The sequence below is a fragment of the Puntigrus tetrazona genome, chromosome 7 (genome assembly GCF_018831695.1).
Source record: "Puntigrus tetrazona isolate hp1 chromosome 7, ASM1883169v1, whole genome shotgun sequence".
In the NCBI taxonomy this organism is placed as follows: Eukaryota; Metazoa; Chordata; class Actinopteri; order Cypriniformes; family Cyprinidae; genus Puntigrus; species Puntigrus tetrazona.
In genome coordinates, this window is record NC_056705.1 from 28,647,111 (window position 1) to 28,664,578 (window position 17,468).

General features: G+C 38.1%; 1 long non-coding RNA gene and 1 pseudogene across 1 annotated transcript; both read right to left on the bottom strand.

The window, feature by feature from the left end:
• Positions 1–1,551: 1,551 nt before the first annotated feature.
• On the bottom strand, positions 1,552–2,056 carry LOC122348684. The gene is made up of 3 exons (XR_006251356.1): positions 1,995–2,056; positions 1,822–1,872; positions 1,552–1,665 (listed from the first exon to the last, which is right to left on the bottom strand). It is a non-coding gene; the product is annotated as an uncharacterized LOC122348684 (long non-coding RNA).
• Positions 2,057–10,017: 7,961 nt separating this feature from the next.
• On the bottom strand, positions 10,018–11,424 carry LOC122349659 (annotated as a pseudogene).
• Between the last annotated feature and the right edge of the window lie 6,044 nt (positions 11,425–17,468).

Consider the following 17,468-nt stretch of genomic DNA (forward strand, 5'->3'; position numbering starts at 1 on the left):
CTTCTAATCCAATCACAGCCATGCCATACATTACTGGTTGCAACTAGGAATCAGCTGATGAGAATCATTCAGCCTTTTTAAAACCACGTGGTTATCAATAAGTATGTACATAGTGTCAAACTGACAATAATCCCTAATTAATTATATATCTTGTGAATACATTGTCCCATCATAAAACCAGGTACACACAAGCAAAAGGACAGTCTGAGAAAACATGCCAAATGTTCATCTAAAGGTGAAAAAACAAACAGTGTAAAATGTATCCTTTTTCAATATCTCTGACATTTTAATTCTATTCATTTTAAAGTGTGAGAGATGTCAGATAACAGTAGATGTTTGGTCTGTGATCATGACAGGAAGCTGTGTGGCTGTAACAGTTTCAGAAGGGACTGAAATTAATTTGCAATATAAACAATGCAATATAATTATGAACAGACACTTATTATTTATTTGCTTACAGATTTATTGTAAAATAAATGTCTTACAAATTTCTTATACATTTCTTATAGGTTTTTTTATACAGTTTTCTTACCAGTTTTTTAATACTTTAATTTATGAGACAAGTATATGAATATAATAATGATTTACAAACAACTATTCAGTAAAGATCAATACACAAATTATTGAGCAATACAGCCAGACGCAAATATTGCTGCTTGAAGTCAAGGACGGGGTGGCTCGGCTCTATATTGAGGCCTGAATGGAGGGAAGGAAAGGTCACTCGTGTCGGTCCAGCAGATGAAGCGCAGACTGAGAACAGAAGAGTGGACGTGACATCTTGTCTCAATCCATGACCTGAAACAAAAACACAATTTTAATGTACTTAATGTAATGTTTAACATACTTCAAACCAGTCATGGAGATGGATCTTCTTTAGAGCAAGTCTCTTCTTTGGCTTGGCTGCAGGCAATCACAAATCAGATCGCAGCATTCTGTGCAAAAACAAAGAGATGTCTCATTATTAGCTTATACTTCACACCTGCTCTTTTTTGTGTTTGATGAAGATCTCACCTTGTGACAGGCCTGGCCTGGTCCAGATGTTGGCGGCGATCAAGTACAGGTCGCCCCGTGTGGGAAAATCCCCGCACACCATTTCAAACAGCACAATCCCCAAAGACCACACTGTCATGGGCTTGGCATGGTATGTGCCCTTGAACTTGTACTCTGGAGGAAAGTACTGTTCTGTGCCTGGAAGAAAGAGATGTTGTCTGATGTTCATACACTTCCACAGCATGCCGACTACACGTTACATGTTTTTTCTTTTGTGAGTAATGGTTTGTGTAACGTACCACAGAAGTCTTTGAAGGCCGATTTTTCATAAGGGCCCCGCAACCAAAGTCAATCAATTTGACCTCCATGGTGTCCGGGTTCACCAGCAGGTTCTCGGTTTAATGTCCCGATGGAAGACACCCTTCTCAAAGCAAGCCTTAGCGGCACAAATGACCTGCCGCATGACGTATCGCGCGCGTGCGCTCGTCGAGATTCCTCCGTGGAGCTCCATGAAACTAAGCAGATCCATGCAAGGTGAGGGCGCTCCATAACCATAATGTAGTGGTCCGTCTCCTCTTCCCAGTCCAGCAGTTGAATTATTTGAGGAGCGCTGGGGCCCTTATTGGCCATGAGTGTCAAGCCGATCTCCAACGGCAGGCGATTGGGATGACCAGGCTAAAAGAGAAAGCATGACTGTTCGATGAAGGTGGTTTCCCAAATAAAGACTTCAAGACAGTTGACCAATCATTGGCAGTGATTAACATAAATATAAGATGCTATGAATTGAAAACAGCGACTGAGAAGTAATGACAGAGAGTGCAGACTACTCACCACTGAGATGTTTGGCATGTTTGGTGCCTTCACTGAAAATTTCACAGCCACCTGATCAACAAAACAAAGGGTTAACAGTTAGCATGAGCAAAGAGGTCATGATGTTCATGAATCCTGAAGAAATAAACTATAAGAATAAAAAGTTTGTTGAAGCCAAAAAAATGTAATAAAACCTTGAGTTCATCCTCATTGCGGGTTCCTTCACACACCAAACCAAATCCGCCTGAACCCAGCTTGGGACCGATTTATAATTTCTCATGATGTGGCCTATTAAAAGGTGAACAGTTGTAGTTAGTGTGAAATGCGGTTTTAGATCCTTTTTTACAAAATGTATCATTCCAAAATAACATTTTCTAACTCTCATTGATTTATTATTCTTACCCTTGCCCAGGACGTCCTGCTCTGGCTGTTCTTCAGCAGCAGGAGGGCCTTCTGAAGCTGGAGCTATAATATGAATCAATTCAAAATCAATTGTATTAATATAAGATGCTGCATCTTCAAATTTCAGCTTTTCTGTATTTAGGGCCAATTTGGACTTGATTTCTAAATTCAACTTTTCTCAACCTTTCTAAATTTCTGATCTCTACAGTTCTAAATACTTGATGTAATGATGACAGCAGATACTAGAGGTTTCAGTCACTGAGGAATCGATTCATTTTCATTTCCACTTGTATAATCAGAGCACATTTATATGATTGTACCATTATCACGTCTCTGATATGTTCCCGCCTCACACTTGAACTTCTTCTCAGCCTCGACCAGGTCATATTTTCCAGATCTGTGGAGATGAAAGCTAAGAGCGGGCCATTTCGGCCATTCTTCCTTTCCTTCTCTATCTTTGCCTCCTTTTTCTGTCCATCATTCTCAGCTCTCCCAAAAGGCCACCTCCAGAAGCTCCTCTCTGCCTTTTCACTTTTCTCCCATCATCATTCACACCGGGACCAACAGGCGTCTCATCAAGCTGATGAAGATGGGACACGGCCGTGTTGGTGGTGTATTTTAGAAGTACACAGCACTCCATCACTAGCTTTTTTTAGCCAAAAAAGTAGCTGTCTCACGATAAAACCGTTTGTGACTTATCAAGATACTCCGAAACTTCAACCAACAAACTGATGACGTTTTTTCGGGTCTTTCTACAACATTCTAATTGCCATAGAAATCACGTCACGTCATTCTGCTGACAAGAATGCGAATTTAAAAAATGCGAATAAATCACGATAGCATTCATATCTAATATACTTTATATTAATTATCTAATTGTATATCGCTTCGTTTTTGACGAGGTAAAGCAATAAGCAAACATGCATGAAGCGCATTAAACCGCTAAAAACCCTGCTTTGTGGCACAAGTTAGGTTTTTGAGATCGGATCATTTAAACTGGTAAACTGGAAAGTCCAAGTGAAATGAAATGAAATGAAATGAAATGAAATGAAATGAATACGTTCATACAGTGACATTGATTTTGGAAAACAATAAACAATACGCGACTTACATTTTAGGAGATTTTCTTGATCGACTGTTGAACGAATCGTTTAAACGGTGACTTGCCGCCACCTACTGGACGTTTTAGTCGAATTTTTAATGAATCTAATATCAATCAGAATAATTTAACAAAAATCTGAAAACCTTGTGATTATGAGTTTAAATACTTTCATGTCACTTCTGAGTTGAAGAGTAAATGCTGATTTTGTGCACTTCTGTGACACTTCTTTAGTGCAAAAAATGACTACATTAATTTTGTTGATATTGATTTCATCATCTGATTGGCACATTATTATTCTTGGTTTTGTTTTATTACTGGAGATGTGTGTATTATAATAATTAAAAACTGAAAAGGTAAAATAAAATAAAATGACACAGAACTCATTTGATCTTGATAACTGTCTAGTTTTTCTGTCTTTTCTGTCAGGCAGGTTATTTTGCTCAGACTCATTCACATTCTGTCTATTGTTTTCATCCTTTCTCTTGTGATTCATTCATTATCTCACAACTGTTTCTGCTCTACTCTTCTGGTGTTTTGGGTGAAGTGCTCATAGCTGTGCTTCATCGTGAATAAAGCACATTTTTGCACTTGATACGTAATGATTTTAACAAAAATGTATTCACTTCAGCTTCAAGTGCCTGACTGTAACGAACACATTTCTGCTTAAACAACTGGAAATAATTTGGAAATAACTGCCTATCTCTGAATCTGTAGTAATTTATGCTGAATCAGCATTATTCCTTTAACAGCCCCGTGTGTCAGGAGCTGGATTCTCTCTACAGCAGACTATAAGATGCCAGGAGTCTCTGTCTTGAGGAGATCGAGCTCATGTTTAAGTGGGAGGAATAGTGGCTTCATCTCACGGAGATCTGTCACACATCTCTCACACATCTGACCTGTAAACTTTCACTGTCTGATATTGCTTGTAACTTGTGGCTCTTGTGCAGTTGTAGTGTTTGCTTATCTGTCCGGAGAGAGAGAGAGAGAGAGAGAGAGAGAGAGACAGACAGCAGAGCGCAGTTTTCTTTGGGCTCAAATACTGCTCTCCTAGATCCCTTGATGTCATCACACACACACACACACACACACACACACACACACACACACACACACACACACACAGTATATGTACTGTATATGTGCTGTGGGTAGATGAGTGAGAGAAGAGATGTTAGGGAAAAACACTTCTCATTTCTTGTAAGAGACTGGCTCAGCTACCAGATTGAGCCTCTTAGGAGATACATAATAAAATAGTAATACTTTAAAATGCCTGACATGTTTCTTATTAGTGAAACAGTTCATTTCACCTTATGGATGTTTGAAATCAAGTGGAAATGGACCTGTTCTCAATCAATCAATCACTTTTATTTATATAACGCATTTAACAATTTTATCAAAGCACTGAACAGTATCAAATAAAAGAGTACAATGATAGGGATCTTATAATGACAAGATTGAACAATTTGTTATTAAATGCAGAAACGGTCTCTGTAATCCAACTGACGATAATCTCTAGAAATGAAGTGTCCCCAACTAAGCAAGTCAGAGGAACTAAAAGCCCATCCATACAGAATGAAGAAACAAAAAACAGGCTCAGTTAAGGGCCACTTCTCCTCTGGCTGGACTCCCAGCATTTCATTTCCAGTTCAATTTTAATTGCAGCTAAATTGTGCAACCGACTTTGTGTGTGAGCGCGTTCTGGTCTCAGATGAGCATCATCTCTGGGTGCTGATCCACCATCTGATCTGGATACAAGCTGAGAAACAGAATGAGAAAGAAACAGACTAATATTAGCAAAGATGCCATTCTTTTTACAATGTCACGAGTACATTGTGTTTTATGAGGAGTGTTCCCAGCTCCAGCTAATCTAATGAATGCAGCCTAACGATCCTTTAATGGATTTGAACAATAGAAGTGTATTAGAGTGTTGTGTGTAGGCTAGGTTAAAAAGACGTGTCTTTAATCTAGATTTAAACTGACAGAGTGTGTCTGCTTCCCGAACAGCGTTAGGGAGATTGTTCCAGAGTTTGCAGGATCATGAAGGGAACAGATTTATTTTTAATGTCTGAGGCCGCCCAGGTTCGTGTCGTATATGTTCAGGGCATTTGACTGAATATTGCTTCGTAAAAGAGGTACAGAGTAATGGAGAGTTCATACAAATTAGTTTCAGCTTTATTAAATCTGAAAGCAGCTAATTCAGCAAACTGTAAGTAATGCACAATCTTACAATGCTTTTTCTGTAAATCACAAGGTTGTTTCATCGACATCGACCCAAAGTGAACCTCAAGGAATGAAAATCCTAGTCTTGATAGTTTAAAAGATGTGATTCTCTCATCAACCAATCAACATCACAAGAGAGAGGCAGAGCATTTTTGAATATTAAATGAGAAGCTTTTGACACGTTCTAAATTCTCTGTAATGGCACACATTACAGCAAGAACTTAATTGAATTAGTTGATAATTAGATCTTTACTAGATCAGTAGATAATCTTATAGAACTATTTCTGTTTCCCGCAGGACTGCTGTCTTGGATGATGATGTTGAGAGGTTATTGTGCTTTCAGGTCTTCCTGGTCCTAAGGGACATCCAGGTATTTTGGTCCCACATAACATTGTCCATAGCAGTAGTCCATTGGGGGGAGCGGGCGCACCAGGTCTTGATGGGTCTGTTGGTCAGACAGGAATGCCAGGCCCTCCAGGTAGTCCAGCATTCCCAGGTGAGTGTCTTTTATTGTGACTAATATGAAACTTAACGGCAGATTTCTAACCTTTCACCTTCAATTTCAATTCCTCTAAAAATGATCTAGATCCCACACGAAACGAGGGCCAGTTGGTAGACTTCAGGAATCCAAGCACCCACAGGAACCCACACATTTTACATTTTTCATATAAATGCTTTGGAGCAGTGGTTCTCAATTGTTGGTTTACAGATTTGTTCTGATCATGAATCAGTATTAATAAAAAAAAAAAAAGAAAAAAAAAGTTAATAATAGTTAATAAACTATTATATTAAGCAATGTTTCTTGAGCTCAACTTACTAATGGCACAAATCTGCTCGGTGGTTTCCTGCCCGATTACCAGAAGACTTCACTGAAACCCAGGTCAGAAGTGAGCTGACTACAAATAATGACAATAAATAGAAGACATTTATCATTGATAATCATTTATTTTCAATAAAAAAAAAAAACTGAAACGGTATTAAAATAGTTATGCTGTGATGCTGTACATTTTAGGATAATTACAAGAACTATTAACGAAGCAAAATGATCGTCGTGTGACATGCACGCTGTGCATGACGTCACTAATAGGAGACGCATGTTTGCAGAGGAGCGCACGTGCTTGACAGATCACGTATGATCAAATGATGTTGAAGCAGATAATTTGTGATCATAAACCCTGTGAGATCCGATGCGGCCGATTTGTTGTTGAAGGTTTTTATCCATTATTCCAAGAGGATTTCATCTGTTCCTAGTGGCATTTCCCACCAAGCTACTTCAATACTGATCGTCACACCAACTGTTGCACTATATAAACCTTTTGCACTAAAAAACGCAAGGAGACTCTTGTGTTCATTGGATTCATCGTTCCTTTTTTCCCCCAACGTTTACGTTTATTCTATGGACTGAGGACTTTTCTGAAACTTTTCTGGAGTGATCTATCGTAAAAATCATACCTGAAATGTTTGACTACTGTAAATATTCATACGTGTAAACTTTCTTTTACACTTTTGTAATAAACATTTAACATGCATAAACATGCTTTGTGGCATCTTTGTCTTTTCCCTGTTTTTGTCACTTAATTTTGAAACAGAACCAGATGAGAACCATTAGTCTAGTGTTACATTCATGTGCTTTATGTGGTAACTCAATCTATTTTTTCTATCAAGTCATATTATATAATCTGAGCAAGTCACTGTGAGACTTGAAAGAACACACTTTTAGAAGTAATTGTAGTGTCATATTAGGTAGATTGTATATTAGTAGAAATGTAATTAACAGCAGCCAAATGTGTAAGGTAACGTTAGATTTTTGACACACTCTCCTCTGGGAGATCCTCATGTCCTTGTCCTCTCTACAACTCTGTTTCTTTATTGCGTTCCCACACGGATGCTTTCCTCCCTTCTTTCTGCGTCACGTGCAATTTTGTTTTGCCTTACTGTTCTGCAGCATCTCTCATAGACACAGCATTCATTGTTCTTAGACAAACCAGCACTTTGCAATCTACATGAATAAGATTGTCCTCTTGGTTGTCACTTGAAAGGATTAGTTTAACCCCATACATATCCTAAATGAATTGCACTGAACTTAAAAATATGTTAAAGTTCATTCACATGCAGTTGATCTAAATTCATCAAGTTCACCCAATGATATATCATATTCTTGATTGATGAGAACATTTAAACATCCATCAAACATGAGGAGAATGGATAATACCTTAAAGATCATCTCTTGGTCTTTTGAGGTATAGGTTTTCAGCCTCAGTAATTCAACGACCAAAAGTGTGTATAATATTTTTATATTCAAAAGCTCATTTCTTTTTATAAAATGTCTAATTTCCTGTGTGCATTGCAGATGATAAATAGACTAATTTTGAGTCGGCCAGTCTCATAGAGAGGCTGGTTGATATATAACCACTGTGACCACTAAGCCTCAGTCTCTCATTGGTAGCCCTGAGTATACATTTACTTCTGTTCGTCTTACATCTCATCATGTGTCTTTAAGTGGTTAGACTGGGGTTTATTCTTATCATGCCCTTGGTAAAAAGATGTTGTAGCGTCTGGCTAGATCAAGATGCTTATTTGGTCGTTGTCTTAAAGGACCCTTTTCACCTTTTAACATTTGCTGATAAATTACACACCTGGACCTCATGTCTACATCTTTGCAGGTGTTAAATTGCCCGTGGTTCCCCCATTATCACAGAGATGCTAAACAGATTTGCTCTCTAGTCCCTACATCAAAGCCCCGAACCCATTCCAACGAGGAGTAACAAACCCCCGTGCCATTCACCTATGGATTCACTAGAGATGTGGTCTGGCCACGCCATTGCAATACGAATCACGCACACATAGGGACATTTTCTTTATTTTAAGCCATTATTATGAACACTTATACCTCATGGTATCAAAACGATCCTCTTGTCATGCCTCAAATGATGATTTACCGCATAGAATCATGAAGTGCATCATACCATTTTACTGTGTTTTGGAGTAAAGTTGCTCCAACTCTCCAGACCAGCAATAAAGATGCCAATGGGCCATAAAAGCAAACAAAGAAACTTTTCTCTCGCTCAAAATCCATGCCTCTGATTGGCAATTCCAATCAAGCAGTGGGTGTGTCAGGGAACTATCAAAAGTCCCTAACACCAACTATTCCTTCCTTTCTTTGAGACGGATTCTCTACAGACTCAACTCTTGAGTCCAACCTTCTGGTAGTTACCTTCAAATAACTTTGTCATCTCGCTGTGGACTTTCTTACCTTCAAGAGGAACCAGAGGTTCCCCCAGCTCACACCTAGAGAAATCATCAAGAACTTCTTGTCATCAGGATTCTTTTGCAGCAACAAAAACTAATGCAAGTAACTTTTATAACTAGTTGGATGCGTGTTTTAAGTTTGAGCCCCTTTTAAGGTGAATTTTGATTCTTTGATGATTCTCACTAGGTTGTAGTTAATTGATGTGAAATACTAGCATTCTTCTCCTTCTCTCTCTCTCTCTTTCTTCCTTACTTTGCTGTATCTATATATATATATATATATATATATATATATATATATATATATATATATATATATATATATGTGTGTGTGTGTGTGTGTGTGTGTGTGCTTTGTTAATATGTTGTATGTTATCTATAGCTTGTTGATTAAATCCCTTATATTCACAGTTAATTGTCTGCTCACAATTTGAAGTCACTGAATGTTGACCCTTCCTACATGCTAAATTACTGCTAGTACTGCAGAGTAGGAAAGCTATTCTTCCTTGGCCAGGAAAATAAGCTTTCTTAGAATTGATAAAGAATTATATTGTCTGCTCGGTGGACAAACAGATGAAATAACTGTAACGTTAATTCTGCTACAGTTAATTCTAAAATATAATCTAAATATTTATTATTAATTATACCTAGCTATAATTTATTATAAATTAATCATAAAGTACTTGTATGAAACCTCAAATAAAAGTATTCCGACTTTTAGTTGTTGTGTTTGATTATAATACCTTTGTTTTGAATTTTTTTCAATCTTTATTACCACGTGACCGGTGACAAAACTTAACATCACAAGTGTTCATCTAAAGGTGAACAAATGTATAGTTTTTAAATATCTCTGATAAATATCTTTAATTCTATTCATTTTAAAGTGTGAGAGATGTCAGATAACAGTAGATGTTTGGTCTGTGATCATGACAGGAAGCTGTGTGGCCGTAACAGTTTCAGAAGGGACTGAAATTAATTTGCAATATAAACAATGCAATATAATTATGAACAGACACTTATTATTTATTTGCTTACAGATTTATTGTAAAATAAATGTCTTACAAATTTCTTATCATTTATACATTTTTTTATAGGTTTTTTATACAGTTTTCTTTATGAGACAAGTATATGAATATAATAATGATTTACAAACAACTATTCAGTAAAGATCAATACACAAATTATTGAGCAATACAGCCAGACGCAAATATTGCTGCTTGAAGTCAAGGACGGGGTGGCTCGGCTCTATATTGAGGCCTGAATGGAGGGAAGGAAAGGTCACTCGTGTCGGTCCAGCAGATGAAGCGCAGACTGAGAACAGAAGAGTGGACGTGACATCTTGTCTCAATCCATGACCTGAAACAAAAACACAATTTTAATGTACTTAATGTAATGTTTAACATACTTCAAACCAGTCATGGAGATGGATCTTCTTTAGAGCAAGTCTCTTCTTTGGCTTCGGCTGCAGGCAATCACAAATCAGATCGCAGCATTCTGTGCAAAAACAAAGAGATGTCTCATTATTAGCTTATACTTCACACCTGCTCTTTTTTGTGTTTGATGAAGATCTCACCTTGTGACAGGCCTGGCCTGGTCCAGATGTTGGCGGCGATCAAGTACAGGTCGCCCGCTGTGGGAAAATCCCCGCACACCATTTCAAACAGCACAATCCCCAAAGACCACACTGTCATGGGCTTGGCATGGTATGTGCCCTTGAACTTGTACTCTGGAGGAAAGTACTGTTCTGTGCCTGGAAGAAAGAGATGTTGTCTGATGTTCATACACTTCCACAGCATGCCGACTACACGTTACATGTTTTTTTCTTTTGTGAGTAATGGTTTGTGTAACGTACCACAGAAGTCTTTGAAGGCCGATTTTTTCATAAGGGCCCCGCAACCAAAGTCAATCAATTTGACCTCCATGGTGTCCGGGTTCACCAGCAGGTTCTCCGGTTTAATGTCCCGATGGAAGACACCCTTCTCAAAGCAAGCCTTAGCGGCACAAATGACCTGCGCGCATGACGTATCGCGCGCGCGCGCTCGTCGAGGATTCCTCCGTGGAGCTCCATGAAACTAAGCAGATCCATGCAAGGTGAGGGCCGCTCCATAACCATAATGTAGTGGTCCGTCTCCTCTTCCCAGTCCAGCAGTTGAATTATTTGAGGAGCGCTGGGGCCCTTATTGGCCATGAGTGTCAAGCCGATCTCCAACGGCAGGCGATTGGGATGACCAGGCTAAAAGAGAAAGCATGACTGTTCGATGAAGGTGGTTTCCCAAATAAAGACTTCAAGACAGTTGACCAATCATTGGCAGTGATTAACATAAATATAAGATGCTATGAATTGAAAACAGCGACTGAGAAGTAATGACAGAGAGTGCAGACTACTCACCACTGAGATGTTTGGCATGTTTGGTGCCTTCACTGAAAATTTCACAGCCACCTGATCAACAAAACAAAGGGTTAACAGTTAGCATGAGCAAAGAGGTCATGATGTTCATGAATCCTGAAGAAATAAACTATAAGAATAAAAAGTTTGTTGAAGCCAAAAAAATGTAATAAAACCTTGAGTTCATCCTCATTGCGGGTTCCTTCACACACCAAACCAAATCCGCCTGAACCCAGCTTGGGACCGATTTTATAATTTCTCATGATGTGGCCTATTAAAAGGTGAACAGTTGTAGTTAGTGTGAAATGCGGTTTTAGATCCTTTTTTACAAAATGTATCATTCCAAAATAACATTTTCTAACTCTCATTGATTTATTATTCTTACCCTTGCCCAGGACGTCCTGCTCTGGCTGTTCTTCAGCAGCAGGAGGGAGGGCCTTCTGAAGCTGGAGCTATAATATGAATCAATTCAAAATCAATTGTATTAATATAAGATGCTGCATCTTCAAATTTCAGCTTTTCTGTATTTAGGGCCAATTTGGACTTGATTTCTAAATTCAACTTTTCTCAGCCTTTCTAAATTTCTGATCTCTACAGTTCTAAATACTTGATGTAATGATGACAGCAGATACTAGAGGTTTCAGTCACTGAGGAATCGATTCATTTTCATTTCCACTTGTATAATCAGAGCACATTTATATGATTGTACCATTATCACGTCTCTGATATGTTCCCGCCTCACACTTGAACTTCTTCTCAGCCTCGACCAGGTCATATTTTCCAGATCTGTGGAGATGAAAGCGAAGAGGGCCATTTCCGGCCATTCTTCCTTTCCTTCTCTATCTTTGCCTCCTTTTTCTGTCCATCATTCTCAGCTCTCCCAAAAGGCCACCTCCAGAAGCTCCTCTCTGCCTTTTCACTTTTCTCCCATCATCATTCACACCGGGACCAACAGGCGTCTCATCAAGCTGATGAAGATGGGACACGGCCGTGTTGGTGGTGTATTTTAGAAGTACACAGCACTCCATCACTAGCTTTTTAGCCAAAAAGTAGCTGTCTCACGATAAAACCGTTTGTGACTTATCAAGATACTCGAAACTTCAACCAACAAACTGATGACGTTTTTTCGGGTCTTTCTACAACATTCTAATTGCCATAGAAATCACGTCACGTCATTCTGCTGACAAGAATGCGAATTTAAAAAATGCGAATAAATCACGATAGCATTCATATCTAATATACTTTATATTAATTATCTAATTGTATATCGCTTCGTTTTTGACGAGGTAAAGCAATAAGCAAACATGCATGAAGCGCATTAAACCGCTAAAAACCCTGCTTTGTGGCACAAGTTAGGTTTTTGAGATCGGATCATTTAAACTGGTAAACTGGAAAGTCCAAGTGAAATGAAATGAAATGAAATGAAATGAATACGTTCATACAGTGACATTGATTTTGGAAAACAATAAACAATACGCGACTTACATTTTAGGAGATTTTCTTGATCGACTGTTGAACGAATCGTTTAAACGGTGACTTGCCGCCACCTACTGGACGTTTTAGTCGAATTTTTAATGAATCTAATATCAATCAGAATAATTTAACAAAAATCTGAAAACCTTGTGATTATGAGTTTAAATACTTTCATGTCACTTCTGAGTTGAAGAGTAAATGCTGATTTTGTGCACTTCTGTGACACTTCTTTAGTGCAAAAAATGACTACATTAATTTTGTTGATATTGATTTCATCTGATTGGCACATTATTATTCTTGGTTTTAGTTTTATTACTGGAGATGTGTGTATTATAATAATTAAAAACTGAAAAGGTAAAATAAAATAAAATGACACAGAACTCATTTGATCTTGATAACTGTCTAGTTTTTCTGTCTTTTCTGTCAGGCAGGTTATTTTGCTCAGACTCATTCACATTCTGTCTATTGTTTTCATCCTTTCTCTTGTGATTCATTCATTATCTCACAACTGTTTCTGCTCTACTCTTCTGGTGTTTTGGGTGAAGTGCTCATAGCTGTGCTTCATCGTGAATAAAGCACATTTTTGCACTTGATACGTAATGATTTTAACAAAAATGTATTCACTTCAGCTTCAAGTGCCTGACTGTAACGAACACATTTCTGCTTAAACAACTGGAAATAATTTGGAAATAACTGCCTATCTCTGAATCTGTAGTAATTTATGCTGAATCAGCATTATTCCTTTAACAGCCCGTGTGTCAGGAGCTGGATTCTCTCTACAGCAGACTATAAGATGCCAGGAGTCTCTGTCTTGAGGAGATCGAGCTCATGTTTAAGTGGGAGGGGAATAGTGGCTTCATCTCACGGAGATCTGTCACACATCTCTCACACATCTGACCTGTAAACTTTCACTGTCTGATATTGCTTGTAACTTGTGGCTCTTGTGCAGTTGTAGTGTTTGCTTATCTGTCCGGAGAGAGAGAGAGAGAGAGAGAGAGAGAGAGAGACAGACAGCAGAGCGCAGTTTTCTTTGGGCTCAAATACTGCTCTCCTAGATCTTGATGATCATCCTAGACACACACACACACACACACACACACACACACACACACACACACACACACACACACACACAGTATATGTACTGTATATGTGCTGTGGGTAGATGAGTGAGAGAAGAGATGTTAGGGAAAAACACTTCTCATTTCTTGTAAGAGACTGGCTCAGCTACCAGATTGAGCCTCTTAGGAGATACATAATAAAATAGTAATACTTTAAAATGCCTGACATGTTTCTTATTAGTGAAACAGTTCATTTCACCTTATGGATGTTTGAAATCAAGTGGAAATGGACCTGTTCTCAATCAATCAATCACTTTTATTTATATAACGCATTTAACAATTTTATCAAAGCACTGAACAGTATCAAATAAAAGAGTACAATGATAGGGATCTTATAATGACAAGATTGAACAATTTGTTATTAAATGCAGAAACGGTCTCTGTAATCCAACTGACGATAATCTCTAGAAATGAAGTGTCCCCAACTAAGCAAGTCAGAGGAACTAAAAGCCCATCCATACAGAATGAAGAAACAAAAAACAGGCTCAGTTAAGGGCCACTTCTCCTCTGGCTGGACTCCCAGCATTTCATTTCCAGTTCAATTTTAATTGCAGCTAAATTGTGCAACCGACTTTGTGTGTGAGCGCGTTCTGGTCTCAGATGAGCATCATCTCTGGGTGCTGATCCACCATCTGATCTGGATACAAGCTGAGAAACAGAATGAGAAAGAAACAGACTAATATTAGCAAAGATGCCATTCTTTTTACAATGTCACGAGTACATTGTGTTTTATGAGGAGTGTTCCCAGCTCCAGCTAATCTAATGAATGCAGCCTAACGATCCTTTAATGGATTTGAACAATAGAAGTGTATTAGAGTGTTGTGTGTAGGCTAGGTTAAAAAAGACGTGTCTTTAATCTAGATTTAAACTGACAGAGTGTGTCTGCTTCCCGAACAGCGTTAGGGAGATTGTTCCAGAGTTTGCAGGATCATGAAGGGAACAGATTTATTTTTAATGTCTGAGGCCGCCCAGGTTTCGTGTCGTATATGTTCAGGGCATTTGACTGAATATTGCTTCGTAAAAGAGGTACAGAGTAATGGAGTTCATACAAATTAGTTTCAGCTTTATTAAATCTGAAAGCAGCTAATTCAGCAAACTGTAAGTAATGCACAATCTTACAATGCTTTTTCTGTAAATCACAAGGTTGTTTCATCGACATCGACCCAAAGTGAACCTCAAGGAATGAAAATCCTAGTCTTGATAGTTTAAAAGATGTGATTCTCTCATCAACCAATCAACATCACAAGAGAGAGGCAGAGCATTTTTGAATATTAAATGAGAAGCTTTTGACACGTTCTAAATTCTCTGTAATGGCACACATTACAGCAAGAACTTAATTGAATTAGTTGATAATTAGATCTTTACTAGATCAGTAGATAATCTTATAGAACTATTTCTGTTTCCCGCAGGACTGCTGTCTTGGATGATGATGTTGAGAGGTTATTGTGCTTTCAGGTCTTCCTGGTCCTAAGGGACATCCAGGTATTTTGGTCCCACATAACATTGTCCATAGCAGTAGTCCATTGGGGGAGCGGGGCGCACCAGGTCTTGATGGGTCTGTTGGTCAGACAGGAATGCCAGGCCCTCCAGGTAGTCCAGCATTCCCAGGTGAGTGTCTTTTATTGTGACTAATATGAAACTTAACGGCAGATTTCTAACCTTTCACCTTCAATTTCAATTCCTCTAAAAATGATCTAGATCCCACACGAAACGAGGGCCAGTTGGTAGACTTCAGGAATCCAAGCACCCACAGGAACCCACACATTTTACATTTTTCATATAAATGCTTTGGAGCAGTGGTTCTCAATTGTTGGTTTACAGATTTGTTCTGATCATGAATCAGTATTAATAAAAAAAAAAAAAAAAAAAAGTTAATAATAGTTAATAAACTATTATATTAAGCAATGTTTCTTGAGCTCAACTTACTAATGGCACAAATCTGCTCGGTGGTTTCCTGCCCGATTACCAGAAGACTTCACTGAAACCCAGGTCAGAAGTGAGCTGACTACAAATAATGACAATAAATAGAAGACATTTATCATTGATAATCATTTATTTTCAATAAAGAAAAAAACTGAAACGGTATTAAAATAGTTATGCTGTGATGCTGTACATTTTAGGATAATTACAAGAACTATTAACCGAAGCAAAATGATCGTCGTGACATGCACGCTGTGCATGACGTCACTAATAGAGAGACGCATGTTTGCAGGGAGCGCGACGTGCTTGACAGATCACGTATGATCAAATGATGTTGAAGCAGATAATTTGTGATCATAAACCCTGTGAGATCCGATGCGCCGATTTGTTGTTGAAGGTTTTTTATCCATTATTCCAAGAGGATTTCATCTGTTCCTAGTGGCATTTCCCACCAAGCTACTTCAATACTGATCGTCACACCAACTGTTGCACTATATAAACCTTTTGCACTACAAACGCAAGGAGACTCTTGTGTTCATTGGATTCATCGTTCCTTTTTTTCCCCCAACGTTTACGTTTATTCTATGGACTGAGGACTTTTCTGAAACTTTTCTGGAGTGATCTATCGTAAAAATCATACCTGAAATGTTTGACTACTGTAAATATTCATACGTGTAAACTTTCTTTTACACTTTTGTAATAAACATTTAACATGCATAAACATGCTTTGTGGCATCTTTGTCTTTTTCCCTGTTTTTGTCACTTAATTTTGAAACAGAACCAGATGAGAACCATTAGTCTAGTGTTACATTCATGTGCTTTATGTGGTAACTCAATCTATTTTTTCTATCAAGTCATATTATATAATCTGAGCAAGTCACTGTGAGACTTGAAAGAACACACTTTTAGAAGTAATTAGTAGTGTCATATTAGGTAGATTGTATATTAGTAGAAATGTAATTAACAGCAGCCAAATGTGTAAGGTAACGTTAGATTTTTGACACACTCTCCTCTGGGAGATCCTCATGTCCTTGTCCTCTCTACAACTCTGTTTCTTTATTGCGTTCCCACACGGATGCTTTCCTCCCTTCTTTCTGCGTCGCACGTGCAATTTTGTTTTGCCTTACTGTTCTGCAGCATCTCTCATAGACACAGCATTCATTGTTCTTAGACAAACCAGCACTTTGCAATCTACATGAATAAGATTGTCCTCTTGGTTGTCACTTGAAAGGATTAGTTTAACCCCATACATATCCTAAATGAATTGCACTGAACTTAAAAATATGTTAAAGTTCATTCACATGCAGTTGATCTAAATTCATCAAGTTCACCCAATGATATATCATATTCTTGATTGATGAGAACATTTAAACATCCATCAAACATGAGGAGAATGGATAATACCTTAAAGATCATCTCTTGGTCTCTTTTGAGGTATAGGTTTTCAGCCTCAGTAATTCAACGACCAAAAGTGTGTATAATATTTTTATATTCAAAAGCTCATTTCTTTTTTATAAAATGTCTAATTTCCTGTGTGCATTGCAGATGATAAATAGACTAATTTTGAGTCGGCCAGTCTCATAGAGAGGCTGGTTGATATATAACCACTGTGACCACTAAGCCTCAGTCTCTCATTGGTAGCCCTGAGTATACATTTACTTCTGTTCGTCTTACATCTCATCATGTGTCTTTAAGTGGTTAGACTGGGGTTTATTCTTATCATGCCCTTGGTAAAAAAAAAGATGTTGTAGCGTCTGGCTAAGATCAAGATGCTTATTTGGTCGTTGTCTTAAAG